Genomic DNA, 17,822 nt, shown 5'->3' on the forward strand with positions numbered 1-17,822 from the left:
TCCTCCCCTCCCTCCCCTCGCTCTCCCTCCTCCCCTCCCTCCCGCTCCCTCCTCCCCTCCCTCTCCCTCCTCCCCTCCCTCTCCCTCCTCCCCTCCCCTCTCCGCTCCCTCCTCCCCTCCCTCCCCTCTCTCCTCCCCCCCCCCCTCGCTCTCTCCCTCCTCCCCTCCCTCCCCTCCCTCTCCCTCCTCCCCTCCCTCCCGCTCCCTCCTCCCCTCCCTCCCCTCGCTCTCCCTCCTCCCCTCCCTCCCCTCTCTCCTCCCCTCCCTCTCCCTCCTCCCCTCCCCTCGCTCTCCCTCCTCCCCTCCCTCCCCTCGCTCTCCCTCCTCCCCTCCCTCCCCTCCCTTTCCCTCCTCTCCTCCCTCCCGCTCCCTCCTCCCCTCCCTCCCCTCGCTCTCCCTCCTCCCCTCCCTCCCCTCGCTCTCCCTCCCCCTCCCTCCCCTCCCCTCTCCACTCCCTCCTTCTTCCCTCTCCGTTCCCTCCTCCCCTACCACCGTGAAGGGCATTTGGCTGATGCCCTGTCTTGTAGGCCCTGCCCAGTTGGCCAACCCAAGTACCTCTGGAGAGACTGATGGAGAAAGTGTGGAGTATACAAGCCCTGGAATATTATTCAGCCTGAAAAAGGAAGGACATTCTGACACCTGCTACCACACGGAGGAACCCGGAGGACATTATGCTAAGTGAAACAAGCCAGATGCAGAAGGGCAAATATTGTGTGGTTGTACATATGCGAAGTCCCTAAAGGAGCCAAATTATATTATAGAGATAGTATTTGGTGGGCACCAGGGTCTGGGGTAGGGGAAATGGGGAGTTAATGTTTAATGGCCACAGTTTCTGTTTTGCAAGATAAAAAGAGTTCTGGAGATTGGTTGCACAACAATATGCAAATGTACTTAGAACTGTTAAGATGAGGGATGCCTGGGTGGCTCAGTCAGTTAAGTGTCTGTCTTCTGCTCCTGTCATGATCCCAGGGTCCTTGCTCATCAGGGAGCCTGCTTCCCCCTCTGTCTGCTCTGCCTGTGCACGTTCTCTCTCTGCAAATAAATAAAATCTTAAAAAAATAAAAAAAAACTGTTAAGATGGTAAATTTTCTGTTATGTGTATTATATCACTATTTTTTTGTGCTTTTTTTTAAAGATTTTATATATCTGAGAGAGAGATCACGAGCAGGGGGGAGAGGTAGAGGGAGAAGCAGACTCCCCGCTGAGCAGGGAGCCCGAGGTGGAACTCAATCCCAGGACCCTGGGATCATGACCCGAGCCAAAGGCAGACACTTAACGACTGAGCCACCCAGGCGCCCTATTATATCACAATTTAAGGTAAACAAAACACAATGAGTTAGAAAAGGAATTAAGTTCTGACACATGTTACAACATGAGCCTTAAAAACATTATGCCAGGGGTGCCTGGGTGGCTCAGTCAGTTAAGTGGTTAAGCATTAGACTCTTGGTTTCGGCTCAGGTCATGATCTCATAGGTCACGGGATAGAGCCCTGCTGAGCAGGGAGTCTGCTTGAGATTCTCACCCTCTGCCTCCCCCCCCCCCCCCACTCATGCTCGCTCGCTCTCTCAAATAAATAAATCTTTAAAAAAAAAAGTGTAGGGGCGCCTGGGTGGCTCAGTCAGTGAAGCATCTGCCTTGGGCTCAGGTCATGATCCCAGGGTCCTGGGATTGAGCCTCCCTCTGCCAGTCCCCTCTCCCCTTCCCTTCCCTCCCCCCAAGCTCCCCCTCCCCTCTTGTGCTCTCTGGCTCTATCTCTCTGTCAAATAAATAATTAATAAAATCTTTTTTAAAAGTTAAAAAAAAAAAAACACCACATTATTCCAGGGGCTCTGGGTGGCTCAGTTGGTTAAGCATCTGACTGTTGGTTTCAGCTCAGGTCCTGATCTCATGGGTCCTGGATTCTCTCCTTCTGCCCCTCCCCCCACCCACGCTTGCACACACACGCGCTCTCTCTCTCTCAAGAGAATAAATAAACCTTTTTAAAAAATTATGCCAGGGGCCATAAGCCATTCACAAAGAGGCAAATACTATATGATTGCACACATACGAGGCATCAAGAATAGGCCAATTCAAAACACAGAAAGAAGAGAGGTTTCCGGGGGCTGGGGAGGGGGATGTATTACTTAATAGGGACAGAGTTTCTGTTTGGGGTGATAAAAAAAAATCGTAGAAATAGATAATAGTGATGGTCACACAACATCGTGAATTAACCTAATGCCACTGAACTGTGTATTGCATATTTTATGTTATGTGTATTTTTTTAAGATTTTATTTATTTACTTGCGAGAGAGAGAGCACAAGCAGGGGCGGGGCAGAGGGAGAGGGAAGGCTCATGACCTGAGCCAAAGGCAGATGCTTACCTGGCTGAGCCACCCAGGCGTCCCTGTAATGTGTATTTTAACACAAATAAAGAAAAGCAGTGATAAAGTGGACCTCAACAAGTTTCTAAATTTTGCTTTCAGAAAGACGTTGCTAAGACAATGAAAAGACGTGCTACAAGACTGGGAGAAAAAAACTGTAAATCACACTTCCAACTATATTTATATACATATAGTGAATATATAAAGAGCTTTCTAAACTCAACAGTTAGAAAACAACCCAATTAAAAAAAAAAAAAAATGAGGCCAGACTTGAATAGCCACTTGGCTGAAGAGGATATACGAATGGCAAATAGCACATGAACAGGTGCTTAACCATCATTAACTATCAGGGAAATGCAAATTAAAACCCTAGTGAGGGACTCTCTACAGGCATGTTAGAATGGCTAAAATAAAAATAAATTAAAATTAAAAAGTTGGGGGGCGCCTGGGTGGCTCAGTTGGTTTAGCGTCTGACTCTTGATCTCCTCTCAGGTCTTGATCTGAGGGTCGTGAGTTCAAGCCCCACATTGGGCTCCATGCGTTGAACCTACTTTAAAAAAATTCTTTTCAAACAAAGAAGACAAAAATAAAATAAAGAGGCACACGGGTGGCTACTCGGTCAATTGAGCGTCCGACTCTTGGTTTCGGCTCAGGTCGTAACCTGGGGGATGGTGAGATGGAGCCCCCCTTGGGCTCCACCCTCAGCACAGAGTTGGCTTAAGATTCTTTCCCCCTCCTCTCCCCTCTGCTGCTCCCCTGCCCACGCACACTTGAGTACTCTCTCTCTTAAATACATACATACATACATATATAAATAAAACCTTTAAATATAAATAAAGTAAAAAAGAATGTGGCTAAAATGAAAAGTACTGACAGTAGCAAGTGCCCTAATTCTCCCAGTTTCCCAGTTTAACACTGCAAGTCCTGCATCCCTGGAAATCCCTTGGCCCCAGGCAAAGCGGAATGGTTGGTCATCAGGGGGAGGATGCAGAACCAGAACTCTCATAGGTTGTAAATGGGCTGAATGCAAAATCGGGCAGCCACTCTGGACAACACCTGGGCAGTTGCTTAAGTCAACCATACACCTAGCATATGACCCAGCCTTCCTAACCCGGAGTATTTATCCTAGAGAAATGAAGTTATCTTCACAGAAAAACATGAATAGAAATGTCTACAGCATGCCTAGCCATCACAGCCCCAAAATGGAGACAAGCCAGATGCCCCACAGCCAGTGAGTGAGTGGTCCACCCACGCCAGGGAACACTACTGACACATGCACAACCCTGGGGAACCCCCTCGTGGAGCCCCCTCACTGCGGAAACCCCTGCCCCGCAGAGCCCTCCCCCCATGGGGCTCCCTTGTAGAGCCCCCCCCCACAGAACCCACCTCCCTCGAAGAGCCCTCCCCCATGGAGTCCTCCCTCCCTTGCGGAGCTTGCCCCCCCCCGACTCAGAGCCCTCCCTCGTGGAGCCCCCTCACCCCCCAGGGCCACCCCAGCACCCTGTTCTGTTCTGTGCCCCCCCAGTGCTGTGAGCACAGCAGGTGTACTATGTGCTGTGACCCTGCCCCTGTGGGTGGTCCGGCAGTCCCCCCCTGGGAAGGCAGCCTGGCTCCCAGGGACGGGCAGCCCAGCCGAGGCTCCAGGCTGGGGGTCCTGTGGGGCCAGAAGGCACAGTCGTCCCCACCAGCAGCCAGCGTCTGTCCTGGGAGTCCCCCACAGGCTGGGAAGGGGGGCCTCCTTCCGGGCGGCTGCATGTTCTTCCTCCTGCTGGCCGGCCCCCTCTTCTGTCCAGTGACCCAGGTCTGTGAGGCACCCAAGGCCCACAGCCCACCCAGGCCCCCCACGGAGGGGCAGGCGGTGGGGGGAGCTGAGGCTTCCAGGTTCAGGCCGTGCTGGGTGGGGAAAGAAACGTTGGGGGGGGGGGTCTGGTGAGCCTTCCAGGACTTCACAGAGAAGTTTCTCTCTCCACTGGGCGTCATGCCTGTGGGGATAGGAGCCCTGGTGGGCAGAGCTTAGTGCCCACCCCCTTGAAAGGGGGCTTCTCTGCCCGAGTTCAGATTTTCCTTGGCATCTCGAGGCCCACTGGCCTTAAGTGAGGCACAAGTGTTTTCTCTCTCTGGGTCCCTGCCCTCTACGGCCTAGAATGATCCCACTGGCCCAGTGACCCAGGTACTGGGTCAGAACCTCTGCTCTGGGGCCCTGGGGTTGGGGTGAGATGAACCAGAAGCCTCTGCTCTGACATGTGGGCTTTTTTGGACAATGTCCAGTCGAACTGACTCATCTCAGGAGGGCCACAGAGGCTCACCCCATCCAAAGGGGCAGTGGGCCGGCGGGGGGCGGGGGGCGGGGGACAAGAACTGCCTCCCTGGTGGGAGGGCTGAGCAGTTTTTGGACTTTACCTTGCCCCTAGGAGTAGGTCTCAGAGGGGACTCCCCAGGCCTCTCAGACCTTAAGCCAGGCAGGGATGAGAGCATGCAAAGGCCCCCCGTGGGTGGGCAGTGGGTGGGGACAGCCTTGCTCCCTCTCCTTGGGACACAGGCTGCAATGGGGGGAGGGTGCAGATGGCTGAGCCTGCCCCTAGGGGCTCCCTTGCCCCACAGTGGGCACCCATCAGCCTCCATCCCCAAGCCCAGTGGTTAAAGAGAATGGAGAAGGGGAGGGTATTACCAGCCGCAGACAGTGCTTACCACTTGGGATTGTGGGTGGGAGGCAGCAGTCAGACAGCAGGTGTCACGGGACCACAGGGGGTGTCCTGGGACATCCGGGCAACCAGCGACTGCAGGGAGGGTATCCCACATGAGGAGGTCGCAAGGCCGCTGGGCTGGGGTGCAGGATGGCACCTGGGTGGTGAGCAGGCCCCGTGGCCTCCCTGGGTCTCTGCCCAGTCCCCCGGTGTTTGCTCCTACCCCCCACCCACTAGCTTTGTGCAGGCCCAGGCCTCACATTTCTCCTCTGTCCAGTGGAGACCGGGGCCCTCTTCAGGTTGTGACAAAGCCCCAGCTGCAGCACGCTTGTCTGTGGGAGCACCGGGGATGAGGACCTGCCGCTGGAGGGGGGCGGGTGAGGGACGGAACCCCACATAGCCTCCCCGAATGTGAAGGGAAGCCATGCAAACACACTCACCCTGTGCTACTGAGGGAAAATCCAGGTTTTAGAACCACACCCTAATTTTGTATCCTTATGGATACTATTTTGAACTGAGAGGATTTTTGAACTATATACAGTGATGTGGATCTTAAATTTTATTTTTATTTGCTTTTCTAGTTTTCCAAGTATACTTCAGTGACCAGGCTTTACTCTTGTACTGGGGAAAATGGCTTGTCTGGAGCTGCTGGCCGTGACTTTGAAATCTCAGAACAATGAGGATTATTTCAAAACAACATATTCATGAGTAAAGGAGGCCTCCAGATCTCAGGAACACGGCTGGGCTGGCTCCCTGCCCCACGCGGGCTGCAGGGTGGGGGCCCCAGCCAGCCCTGGGGAGCTGACCCCCCACCCTGACAACGGCAGCCTCGGAGAGATCACCCGGGTCAAGGTCTTCTGTACCCCCACAGACAGCAAATCTTCACCTTCTAAGATTGAATTTAAGTTTTGGAAACATTCAAACCCAGTTTGGTGAACCCTGGTGCCTTCTGGTGCTTCCTAACGGGCCGCCCTCCTCTGCCTCCCATCCAGCTTCCCAGATGCTCCAGCCAGCATTGTCTCTCTGGACACAGACTCGGTGGGGTCACCAGGCTCCAGATCAAATGCTCGCTTTGCCCTGTGCCCACTGGACGAGCTCAGACCCCTTGGCCCTGTGTTAGGATCCTGGCAGTGGGGTTCCATGGGGGACAACGCTCCCCCCCATAACATGACCCAGATGCAGAGCTTTAAGAATGCCCCCTCCTGCTGACCCAGCAACTCCACTTCCAGACATCAGCACTAAGAAAATAGAGAGGCACGATTTCGCTCAATAGGGGAACAAGTGCAAACCCCTCAAATACCCAGAGATAGTAGCAATTAAATAATAGTTCCATACACCCAGGGAACACGGGGCAGAGTCATCGAACTGCAGTTGATAACACATTGTGGTGACTTAGGAAAGAGCTCACCAGCCACAGAGCAAGTGGGAAAACTTCTACCCTGCTCCTCCCCTCGCCCACCTCCCCTCCCTTCCTCCCTCATCCCCGTTCCCTCTCTCCTTCCCTCTCCCCCCACCCCCATGGTTGCATAGAAATGTATCAAACACTTATAAGCGTTGCCTGTGAGCCAGATTATGAATCTTTTATGCAAATTCTGTATTTTTTCTATACTTTCCAGACTTTAACAATGCCTATGTAGTCTTAACTTTTAGATTAGGATCCCCCCCCTTGGGGTGGGGGCCAGTAGATCAGCTCCCAAAGTGTCCCCACGCACCAGGCTCTCCCTGCACTCCCCAAGAGGGTTCTAAAGCAGCCAAACATAGGGGGGCTCACAACCACAAGCGCCAAGCACACGCCTCTCCTGTGGCCACTATAGCCACACACTGAATGGCTTAACACAACATGTATTTATTTGATGGTTCCGGAGGCAAAAGTCTGACATGGGTCTCACTAGCTAAAATCAAGGTGTTGTCCTTCCTTCTGGAGGTTTCCTTGCTTTTTCCAGCTTCTAGAAGCCACCTGCATCCCTTGACTCCTGCCCCCTCGCCCCCTTTCCCCCCACCCCCTGCACCTGCAAAGCCAGCATCTCTCTGACCCTGCTTCTCCCAGACCCTGTTATGTATCTCCTCTCTGAGCCAACCCTCTTTCCTCCCTGTTATGACAGGGACCCTCATGACGATACTAGGCCCACCTAGACAATGCTGGGTGATCTCCCCACCTCAAGATTTTCATTCTAATCCCACCTGCAAAGTCACTTTTGCCACGTGAGCTAGCAACGCACAGGGATTAGGCCAAAGCCATCTTTGGGACTTGTTACTCAGAGACACACACTGGGGAAAATTTCCCAAAAATTGAAGAGAAATGTGGGTTTTCGGGTTAGAAGGGGTAATGAAGTCTTGACCTAACACATTGTAGTAAATTTTGGAATCATAAAGATAAAGACAGTCTTAAAAACTGAGAGGGTTGAATGGCGTCACTCATAAAGATACGTTGAGTCCTACCCCCGCACCTGTGAACGGGACCCCATTCGGACAGGGGTCTTTGCAGCAGTCATCAAGCTAGGATGAGGTCGTGCTGGAGGAGGCACGCCTGGACCGGGAGCTGTCCAGACGGACACACAGGGAGAAGGGAGGTCGCGTGGCGGAATGGGCAGACCTTGCAGAGACACAGCTACCAGCCAGGGAACAGCAAGCGACGCCACCAGGAGAGAGGCGAGGACTGACCCTCCCCGAGGGCCGCAGAGAGGCCAGCTCTGCCCACACCTGGGATTCGGGACCTCTGGCCTCCGGAACTGTGAAAGAATCTGTGTGTGGTTCCATGCCACCAGGTCTGCGGTGCTCTGTTGGGGGCCCCAGGAGACGAACAAAGGGACGGAGCAGTGGGGAGGATTATAGCCGAGAAAGGAACACAGAAGGATGGCTTGACGCATCAGCAGCAGGAGTGGTGTCTCCTAGCTCTAGTCCAGAGCAGGTTGCAGGCATCTTCCGCCACGCAAGGGCGCGGTATTTGCCGCACAAGCCCGCGGTGAGGGACCGAGGGGACCGCACGGCCGGCCGGACGATAGGGAGGCCCGGGGCGCGGCAGCAGGGCTGTGCGGAAGGCGCTGGGACGTCTGTGAAGAGACGCACGCGGTAGACTGGAAAGCTGGAAACCCACAGTCCCCGGTGAAAATGCGCATCAGCCGTGGCTCCTGCCCGCAGCCTTCTGAAATGCGGGGGAAGTGGGCAACTCGGGAAAGATCTCCAAGACAGACGTGCTGAAGGAGGCACCCGCAGGGCAGAGAGTTGAGCGTCCCCGCCCCCGCGGCGGCGGGAAGGACGCGGAGCGCAGTGCGTGCCTCCGAAGCGGAGCCGGTAGCCCCGCGTGCTCAGGCTGCCCAGCGGCCGCCCGGGAGGCCCTGCGGCTTGCGGGGTGTCCCTCCCGGCCTCTCCCTGCAGCTCGGCCCACATTCGGTCTTGTTCCTGCTTCCAGGAGCGGCTTCCATGGAGACACCTGTCCGGTGGCCAACGGGAGAGTGAGGAGGCGGAAACGCGCTCTGGTTCTGCAAGCTTCGGCCCCGCTGTGGCCTCCTCAGCCCCCTCACTGTCACGGGCAGGTCTCAGGGCCTGGCTAGACGTCTGGGGTCAGGGGCGTCCACCGCCCCCGGCCCCACACACAGGCAGGGAGGGCTCACCACCAACTCCAAGAGTGTATGAGTGTCCTAGCCCAGCCCTGCCGGGGATGAGCAGCCGGGCCTGACCCCCACACCCCTTCCCTGTCGCCCGCAGCCAGGCTGGGCAGCCTTTCCCAAGCCTCCTGCCCCCAGGACAAAATGAGAGCAGACTCCCGGTCTCCAGGGAAACTGGGTCTGAGGGATTCCAGCTGTGGGGACTCCAGGGAAGGCCAGCTGGGGGGAGGAGTGTCAAGGAGAGACCGCCTCCCAACCTGTGGCCGCAGGTCCCCCTTCCTGCACTCTGCTCCAGCATGCTACCAGACAGACAGGAACCCCACCCTCACCCCAAGCAAGAGAGCTGAGGAAGCTTCTCAGGAGAAGTCGGACTGCCCCGGGAGAAGGACCTCCTCTCTGGGTTCCCAAGAAAGACGTAGGCCAGTTGCCAGACTTTGTGCAGACACCCCGTAAGGAGCTGCTGGACCTTCCTGGCCACCTGGCAGGACAGTCGGGGAGCACCTCCCTCCCAAAAGGGAAGGGCCAAATCAGAAGAAGTGTGGGGGGAGAGGGGGCAAAGCAAGAAGCATGGGAATGTCACCCACCCAAAATTCCCTTAAAATTACGATCCTCAGAGAGATAAGATACTGTGTCCGTAAAACAGAACAGGAAACCTCGTTAGGGCAACAATCAAAGAAGGAGAAAGAAGCATCAGAATAGAAAACCAGGAGGATAAAGCTAAGGTACTCATCCAGAGAGCAGAATCAAAGACCAAGAGATGGAGCGGAGAATCTGGACAAGAAGGTGGAGCAGCCAGGAGGTAGGTGTGGGGTTGGGGGGCTATTTCCTCATCTTCTAAGGTAGCAAACCAGTGGGCATACCCACGGCAGGGGAATGCAGAGCTGCTCAGAGCTGCGCGTTGAAATGAACCGTGGGCTGGAAATGGCGCTTCTGGAGAGGGGCCCCCAGGCAGACGCTTTTCATCCAAAACCTCGTAGAGCTATTACATTTTTTTAAATCATGGATGTGCATAATTTTCATTAAAGTACACAATAAATGCAAAAAGATGCATATAAGTAGAATTCACTGGGCCAAGGGTCAATACACATACGAAGTAGTTAGAAGTATGAGGAATTTTTTTTATTGCAATTGGATCCAACTTTATTTAATACATCATGAATAGGGGCGCCTGGGTGGCTCAGTCAGTTAAGCATCTGCCTTCAGCTCAGGTCATGATCTTGGGGTCCTGGGATTAAGCCCTGCATCCAGTTTCCCCGCTAAGCTCAGCAAGTAGTCTGCTTCTCCCTCTCCCTCTGCTCCCTGCTTGTTCTCTCTCTGTCTCCTCTCAAATAAAATCTTTTTTTAAAAGTACATCATGAATAAATTTTTTTTAAGATTTTATTTATTTCTTTGAGAGAGACTGAGCATGAGCGGGGGGGGGGAGGGGCAGAGGGCGAGGGAGAAGCAGACTCCTTGCTATGAGCTGAGAGGGAAGCCCGATGCGGGGCTCGATCCCAGGACTCCGAGATCATGACCTGAGCCGAAGGCAGACGCTTAACAGACTGAGCCACCCAGGCGCCCCGAATAAATTATTTTTATTATGGGAATGTAAATTGATTTTAACATTGAAAAAGCCAAACATTGTTTTTGTTTTGTTTTGTTTTGTTTTGTTTTTAAGATTTTATTTATTTATTCAGAAGAGACAGAGAGAGGCAGAGGGAGAAGCAGGCTCCTTGCTGAGCAGGGAGCCCGATGCGGGACTCGATCCCAGGAAGCTGGGATCATGACCTGAGGTGAAGGCAGACGCTTAACCATCTGAGCCACCCAGGCGCCCAAGCCAAACATTGTTAAGTTATCACACACACAGGGGGAAAAATTGTTTTCATCTCATCTTGAGAGATGGAGAAGCGTTTGCTAATATTCAACACACATTCATGATAAAAACTCATGATAACTGTAACACACTACAGGATAAATATTCTCTCACTTGGATAAAAGGCATTTGCCGTATTTTTAACCAACATCATAATTAGTGGACTTATTGAATTATGTCCCCCAGAGATGAGGAATAAGAAATAATGCCAAAAATCACCACCTCTGTTGAGCATTCTAGTGGGTCTTACATTTCGATGCAAGAAAGCCACAGATGAAGATGAATGAGCAAATGAACACACAGAGTATTTGAAAGGGAGAAACAAGATTGCCATTACTGACAGATGGCATTATTATATCCAAAGAAAGGTCTAACAGAGGGGCGCCTGGGTGGCTCAGTCGGTGAAGCGTCTGCCTTTGGCTGAGGTCATGATCCCAGGGTTCCGAGATCGAGTCCCACATCGGGCTCCCTGCTCAGCGGGGCGTCGGCTTCTCCCTCTGCCCTTCCCCTGCTTGTGCTCTCTCTCTCTGACAAATAAATAAATAAAATCTTCAAAAATAAAAAAATAAATTGTAGTTAATTAACACACCGTGTAATGTTAGTTTCAGGGGTACAATGTAGTGATGCATCACTTCCATAAACACCTGGTGCTCATCACGACAGGTGCACTCCACCCTCATCACCTGCTCAGCCCCCCACCCGCCCACCTCCTCTGTAGGAGGAATTGAGGTAGGGCTGGTCGGAGGCGGTATACACTTGGACTCAAGTTCAGCTTTGAGTTTAAAAGTCCTGGAAAAGCACCAGCCTCTTCAGCAGGAAGTGCTGGACAAACTGCCAACACAGTTTTAAGAAGAAAAAAGAAAATTAACATCTTTCTTACTAACACCCACAGAAATGGATTTTATTTTATTTTTTTATTTTTTATTTTTTTTAAAGATTTTATTTATTCATTGAGACACACAGAGAGAGAGAGAGGGCATGAGCAGGGGGAGAGGCAAAGGGAGAGGGAGAAGGAGACTTCCCGCTGAGCCAGGAGCCTGATGTGGGGCTCGATCCCAAGACCCTGGGATCCTGACCTGAGCCTAAGGCAGACGCTTAACCATCTGATCCACCCAGGCGCCCCCAGAAATGGATTTTAAACCCCACCCCAGAAGGTAGGAACAAAGCCTGGGGAGCATGTTTAGCAAGGCAGAATGGGTAGCCCTGCCCAAACAAAGGCCCCAAGGAGGGGGGACGGCCTGGGGGGATATTAGCGACATTTTTTTAAAGATTTTTTTTTACTTACTTGAGAGAGAGAGAGCATGTGAGGTAGGCGGACAGAGGCAGGGGGACAACCAGATGTCCCGCTGAGCAGGGAGCCTGACTCGGGGCTCCGTCCCAGGACCCTGAGATCATGACCTGAGCCGAAAGCAGACGCTTAACCGACTGAGCCACCCAGGCGCCCGTATGTGCGACATTTTTTTTTTATTTCTTTTTAAGATTTTATTTGAGAGAGAGAGAATGAGAGATAGAGAGCATGAGAGGGGGGAGGGTCAGAGGGAGAAGCAGACTCCCTGCCGAGCAGGGAGCCCGATGCGGGGCTGGATCCTGGGACTCCAGGATCATGACCTGAGCCGAAGGCAGTCGCCCAACCATCTGAGCCACCCAGGCGCCCCTTTGTGCGACATTTTTAACGACAAAAGATTAACACCCAGAATATGTAAAGACTATGCACAAGCCAGTGAGGAAAAAATAAATACCCTGGAGGAAATGGGTGAATTCCATGCTTAGAAAATCTCAAGAGCTCAGATGCCCCATAGCTGGGTGGAAAGCTGCCCAGCCCCACCGGCAAGCAGGGGGGCAACGCACATCAAAATAAGGCAGTATCGCTGTTCACCCAGGCACTGACAAAGTATCTCAAACGTTCTATAACTTATAATACCCAGGGTGCTGCGGGGGGCAATGGGGGCACTGGCAGAGGGGTACCAGATGCCGGGGAATGGGGCTGCACCCGCTGACCCCACGTGAGGCCCGGGAGGGACAGGGGCGTGGGGGGAGGCACGTGGACCCCTCCCTGCCCCGGCCCCTGGCTGTTTATCCAGCACTTATCCTAGTGTATACAAAACCCTCTGTCTGGGCTCTGATCCCTGGGAAGAAGCCTGAGCTGCTAGAGAAAAACAGGGAGAGGCCAGCCCAAGGAGCAGTCTGGGCAAACGGTGACGACTCCCCAGGCCTCAGCCCCGGGAGACTTCGTGGTACGGCCTCCATCACCCAAGCCCCCTCTGATCACTTCCTGTTACTGTAGGATTGTTGTAGCAGAGGAAGAGTGGGGAGTGGACACCCACCCAGGCAGCTTCTGCCCCACATGGCTTTCCCGAGCATTACCCGCCCTGCAGTAACACCTGGGCGACCCCACCCACACCTGCAACAGTGTGGGGAGGTGGGTGCAGCTCTGAGGACGGGTTCTACACCATCCTCGCCTGCTTTGTTCCCGGGGTGGGGTGGGGTGCCACAGAAGCACTGAGGGGAGACTGCCCTGGGAGCCAGCCCACTGCAGACCACACACATCACCCCCAAGGGCCCCTCCTGGGGTGTTCTGATTTGGCAGCAGGGCAATGGCCTCCCCTGAGGGCCTGGGCCAAGCTGCAAGGCTTTGCAGATTGCTGTCCACTTGACCATGTTATTAGCTTCTGCTTCTGGGACTCTTTAAATGTTTCTAGGGTTTGAGGATGCTATAAATTTCTGGTCAGGATCCTGTCTCCTTTTCTGCTCTAGTGTCCATCAGGCTTACCTGGTCAAGTGGCCCTGTCCAAACTCCCTGCAGAGAGGATGGGGACCTGGGGGGCTGTTTCCCCTCCTCTGTCTTTTCTGGAGGCTCCTGACCTCCTTCCAGGAGGTCAAGCACATAAATTCCTTTCCTGTCAGAGAAGCTTAGGGAGCACCCCATCACCACGGGGAGAACTAATAGTGAGAAGTACCCATCCTGGACCTCAAGAGAAAAGCGGTGAGAAGTTCTTGGGGTTTAGAGTAAACATGAACCCCTAAAAGCAGATGATCCAGGGAACCCACTGAAAGGGACAGGGGGCCGCAGCAGCCCCCAGACCCCTGCCCTTGGGTCCGGGAGGAGCAGTGCACCTGCAGAACACCTGAACAGGAGGTCGGGGGGAGCCCTGACACACTGCGAAGGAAGGGTGTGCTGTGCCCAGGAGAGCAGACACAGAGGGATGCTAAATAAGGATACCTACCATCGGGGCGCCTGGGTGGCTCCGTCGTTGAGCATCTGCCTTCGGCTCAGGTCATGGTCCCGGGGTCCTGGGATCGAGCCCCGCATCGGGCTCCCTGCTCGGCGGGAAGCCTGCCTCTCCCTCTCCCGCTCCCCCTGCTTGTGTTCCCTCTCTCGCTGTGTCTCTCTCTGTCAAATAAATAAAAATCTTTAAAAAAAAAAAAAAAAGGATACCTACCATGAGTGATGGTTTGGACTTCCGGGAGGGCAGACCTGGGTGTGTGAGTGGCGGGCTGTGTCACCGCTCTTGGGGACTCTACCTCATGTCCTCCTGGCCCACTTTGTCCTCGGCTACCTGTAGGGACCTGCTTTGCACAGAGGATGTGGGAGTGGGAAAGACTTTCATGGGGGTCAGGGGAGAGGCAGGAGACAGGAGAGGGCACCTCTGATGAAATGATACATGAGCAGAGTTATGAAGATAATAGGGAAGCAGGCACAGCAAGTGCAAAGGTCCTGAGGCACAAGTATGCTGGGGGTGTTAATGATCTACAAGGAGATGGGTGGCTGGAGCCCTGAGAGTAAGGCAGAAGGAGGGGAGAGGAAGCCACAGAGGTTGGGGAGGGTGAAACCGGGTGCTAGGGAGCTGGGAACTAACGCAGATGTTTGGTTTTGAAAAGGCACTGTGTCCCCATGCACAGGGTGGAGAGGCCATCCAGAAGAGAGGGGTGCTGGCCAGGATCAGGGTGCTAACAGCAAAGGAGGCCAAGGTAGCTCTCTTAGGGTGCATTTTGAAAGGAGAATGAAGAGGCTTGGAGAAGGCCCACCCCACCCATGGGTCATGGGTCCCTCCCTGGACAGCAGGCATCTCATCCACAGCCTTCACACAGGAGCTTAGCAATGCCTTAGTGCAACATGCAGCCTGTGTTCCACCACCCCGCCCGCCCCGGAGAAGCAGCTCCATGACGGCCTGGAAGGCCTGGACCTGATCCAGAAGACCAGACTCCCACTGAGAACCTCACGTGAACCCTCCCAGCCACAGTCAGCTCTGTCCAGCCACTTCCATGCCCATCCACACGTCCACGAGCATCCATGTCCCTGCAAACTCTGGCTACTCCATTCCCTCCAGGGCCAGGCTCAGGGAGAGGCCCACATGGGCTCTGCAGGTGGCTGTGATGGTGTAGACAGGGGGTTCCAGAGGCCCGGGCATTTGTTCTGTGGGACAGGACACTGCCCTGCGTGTGCCTGTCTCCCTGCATGGCTGTAGGGGGACCAGGCAGGGCCCCCAGTCCATGTCTGAGGTAGGTATTACCACTCACCTTTCAAACGTGGCATCACTGAGTTATGGACCCCCTGCTCCCCAGATTGTGACCCCCGCAAAAGCCTTGAGCAGATTTTTATGGAAAGCCAGGCTCCTTCTCTGGGTCATCTTAGACAGGGGCTCATGAGCCTCACGCTCCATATTATTTGGTGGCACTGACAGGCCCCTGCACCCATCTAGGGCCAGGTATGTGGCTAGGCGTGACGACTGGGCACCTCGGCCACCTCCAGCCACAGTTGGTTCAGGGAGCGGCACATGACCAAACCTGCCCGCCCCCGGGCATCCCCAGGGGAGTTCTGAAAAGACTGGCTTTCCCCCCGCCCCACCGGGAAAGGCTGAATTAGTGAGGTGTAGATAGGGGCCGTGCGCATTGTGATTGTAATCACTCAGGGACAGCCTGCCCCAAAGCGAAGCCATCACAAAGGAGCCCAGCCAGACCCACAGATGAAGAGACTCCTGGATCCAGTCATGCTTGAAACTCCTTGGACATTTTATTGTATTTATTTATTTCTTTTACAGGGGTATTTATTTATTTTTTTTTACAGGGGGAGGGGCTGAGGGGAAGGGAGAGAGAGAATCTCAAGTGGACGCCATGCCCAGTGACAAGCCCGATGCAGGGCTCCATCTCACAACCGTGAGATCAAGACCTGAGCCTTAATCAAGAGTTGGACGCTCAACCGACTGAGCTACTCAGAAGCCCCACTCTCCCTGACATTTTAGTCACATGAATCAACAAACCTCCCCATGCTCAAGCAGTTTTGGCATGCAGAAGGGATGCACCAATGAGGGACCAAGCTCCACACTTCGTCAACGGAGGGGTCAGATGCAAGAGGAGAGTGCAGAGCAAGAGTTCTGCAGAGGCAGAAAATCAGGGCCAAGGGGCCCTGGAGGAGTGTCAGCACTCTTGGGAATCTGGGTGGATTGGGCCAGCTTCCTCCAGGCCTCAGGGGACAAGAAGACCTCAACGCATTCCAGAGCAACCCAGCCTTTTTAAGGTCTGGATAAGGGTTTGTGCTCGGACTACTCAGGATTGGTTTAACCTCCTCTCTTAACAAACACTTGGGTCATTTCCAGTTCCTCACTGCTATCAGTATTCTGTTTTGAAAATTCTGAGACATGGCTTTGATCTGATCTAAAATGTCCTGGGAGAAGTCCACTGGTTTCAGGCATGGCTGGATCCAGGCCTGGCATCTCCTGGACTGAACGGACTGTGCTAAACATGAGTATCTATCAGTTATGTCCAGTGATTTGTCACTCCCATGTGAGAGTCCATGAAGTCTTCTGCACCCATCCGCGCTCCCCAGGACACAGGAAGCAGAGAACAGGATCTCATTCTGTATAGGAGGCTGTGATGGGGCAGGAAGTTACCTGAGGCCACATGTCCGGAAGGTAGTAGGAGGGAGCACCCCTGCCTCCCATCTGCAGACATAGGCTTTTCCCCTGCCAGAGGTACATTCCAGAGACCCCAGGGTCAGACTCCAGGGTCAGACTCCAAAGTTCACAATCTGATGAAACCCGGTTCTGCAGTGAGTCCTTGGGCAAGTCCCTTTCCATTCTGAGCTTCCATATTCCCATCCATAAAATACAGAGAGTCCCAACCTAAGCGCTCTGCAGAAATGCCAGAGGTGGCTCAGTCTGTTAAGCATCTGACTCTTGACTTCGGCTCAGGTTATGATCTCAGGGTCGTGGGATCGAGACCTGAAGGTGAGCCCCGTGGCAGAATCTGCTTGTCTCTCTCCCTGTGCTCCTCCCCCCACTCACGTTCTCTCTGTCTCTCTCTAAAATAAATAAATAAATGAAATCTTAAAAAAAAATCAAAGAAAGAAATGTCAGAGGCAGACTGTCCTGGTGCTCCAGCTCCTGCTTTGAAGAGTGCATTAAAATGCACACTTACATTTTAGAACTCTATAGGTTTTCTGCAGAAAGAGCTAATAATTACTGAGCACTTCCTATGTGACAAGCAAGTTTTTACATGGATTCATTAATTCAGTCCTCTCAACAACCAGAGAAGGTAGGTATTGCTATTCTCTGTATTCTATGGATGGAGAAACCAAGACAGATAGAGGTTCGATTGCTTTCCTCGATTCTAGTCATGTTCTTGATAGGTTTGGCCATCAGTGCTTTGTTGGCCTCACAAAATGAAATGGTAAATATTTGCTCACTTTTTAGTCTCTGGACAGGTTTGTGTAAGGTTGGTGATATTTCTTTAACTGTTTAGAAGAATTCCCCAATGAAACCATCTGAATTAATCAACTAATTAATTATTATTATTATTATCTTTAACTAGGCTCCATGCCCACAATGGGGCTTGAACTCACAACCCTCAGATTGAAATTCACATGCTCTACTGACTGAGCCAGCCAGGCGCCCCTGAAACCACCTGAATTTAGAATTTTCTTTGTGGGAAGATTTTAAATTATGGATTAATTTTACTTAATTGGTATAGGACTACCCAGATTTTCTACTTCTTCTAATGTCAGTTTTGGTAAATTGTGTTTCATTTAAATTTCAAATTTATTGTCATAGAGTTGTTCATACTACCCTCTTATTATCCTTTTTAAAAATTTTAATTAATCAATTAACTTATTTACTTATTTTTAAGTAGCCTCCACACCCAGCATGGACCCAATGCAGAACTTGAACTCACAATTCTGAGATTGAGACTGAGCTTAGATCAAGAGTTGGATACTTAACCAACTGAGCCACCCAGGTGCCCCTTTAAATTTTATTTTTAAGTAATCTTTACACCCAATGTGGGGCTCAAACCCCAAGATCAAGAGTCTTATGCTGCACCAACAGAG

Source organism: Zalophus californianus, chromosome 3, assembly GCF_009762305.2.
Source record: "Zalophus californianus isolate mZalCal1 chromosome 3, mZalCal1.pri.v2, whole genome shotgun sequence".
Classification (NCBI taxonomy): Eukaryota; Metazoa; Chordata; class Mammalia; order Carnivora; family Otariidae; genus Zalophus; species Zalophus californianus.